We start from the raw sequence: 1707 nt of genomic DNA on the forward strand, positions 1-1707 counted from the left end.
CCCCCCCGCCCCAACCAAAAAAGGCTTAACATTATGAGGACAAAGTGTAGAAGATTTGCTCTTATATCAAGAGTGCTATCATGGCAGGGCCAGCAAGGCTTTATTTACATGGCTATATCAAGAGGGTGTTTGGATGAAATATCATCTTTTAGAATGATGTCTTTCTTAGATCTTAGTCAATTTAGCAATACATGGGGAAATGCAGTGCAGTCAGTCAAATAGGGAAACAAGCAAATCACCCTCCATTCTTGCCAAGCAAAGTAATGTACCTATAAATTTCACCCAATAGCATCCTCAACAAGAGAAAAAACACAGAACAAATGAATTAGGGGTTTGGCAACCCAATTAAAGACTCACAGGGGAAAAAAAGTCCCCAAAATAAATGTGTTGGAAAACCCATTTTGCTAATCATGCCAAGAGCTAGGCCCCACTTGAACTACTGGAGATGTGTAAACCCTACTTAATGTCATTTTCAACAGAGAATACCTAACAAATACAAGTTTCCCTGGGAGAATCACATTTGTGCAATGGCATTTTTTTTTTTTGGTTGGTTGGTTAAACTGCCTTTTTGTATGCCCTTTATTTGTAGAAGGGGCTTCCTTTTGTCAAGATACTGGATCCTTTCTTCACCTCCTGCAACTCTGTAGGCATAAAAAGAGAAGAAAACATTTGTGGGGGGACAGAATAAAGAATAAATAGCTATATCTTGAACTTGGGTAAATTTCATGATGAATATTTAAAAATGCAACATAACTTTAGAAATATGGATAAACAGATATTATAAAAGTAAATGACCTTCAGAAAAATAGACATAGTTATTACGAGAACAGAGTTACATTTCCATTCAGCAACCAGACCATTTCTGACAAAACGATCCTACCTGGGAAGAATTGGTGATCCTCACTGAAATTGACACAGCTAAACAGGGGTGGCCCAAGATTATCTTTCCCTAGAGGCAGCAAGGCAGGGTCGAGCCAGCAGGCCTTTTCTCTGGCCCATGTTCCACTAATTCGACTTCTCTAATGAAGAAAGATAGTCAAAACAACAAATAATTTGTTTGGAGGGAAGACCATAAAGTTTATATACATTGGTATCTACCTTTCTGTAAGGAAATGGAGATGGAATACAGTCTTTTTTATCACATGAACTGGCTAAATTGAAGAAGGGAAGAAAAGCAGAATAAAGGTAAGCAGTTCCAGCAAAGGATCACAATATATATTTTTGTTTAAAAATACTAGAAAAGAAAAGTTTGATCACCAGGAACCAGTATAAGTCCCATAAAAGTTCGGAAGGCACATACATACATATCAAACACACACACACACACACACACAAACACACACACACGTGCGGCAATTTGGCATTTTGAATGCCTGCAAGGACATGTCCACCTTGCCCTTTTCCCTAATAAATGGGTTTCTGTAACCAGGAAAACCTCAAATCTCTATCCAAAAATATAATTGGGTAGAGAAGTAATCTCAGAAAAAATTTTTTAGGATGACTTGATTTCTTAAACCATTTATTCATAGATAACCTTAACTACTTACTTTCTGCACCTACTTGTGACTCCGATGAATGTTGCATTTGGCAGTGGCTAGAGGTCACTTTGGCTGCTGGGGGAGGCCAGTCTACAGCTGCATTTACTCCCTTCTCCTCATTTTGAACAACTGAAGGAGCCATTGTGTTTCTAGTCATTTGGAATGACAA

The sequence above is a fragment of the Galeopterus variegatus genome, unplaced genomic scaffold, assembly GCF_000696425.1.
Source record: "Galeopterus variegatus unplaced genomic scaffold, G_variegatus-3.0.2 Scaffold2291, whole genome shotgun sequence".
In the NCBI taxonomy this organism is placed as follows: Eukaryota; Metazoa; Chordata; class Mammalia; order Dermoptera; family Cynocephalidae; genus Galeopterus; species Galeopterus variegatus.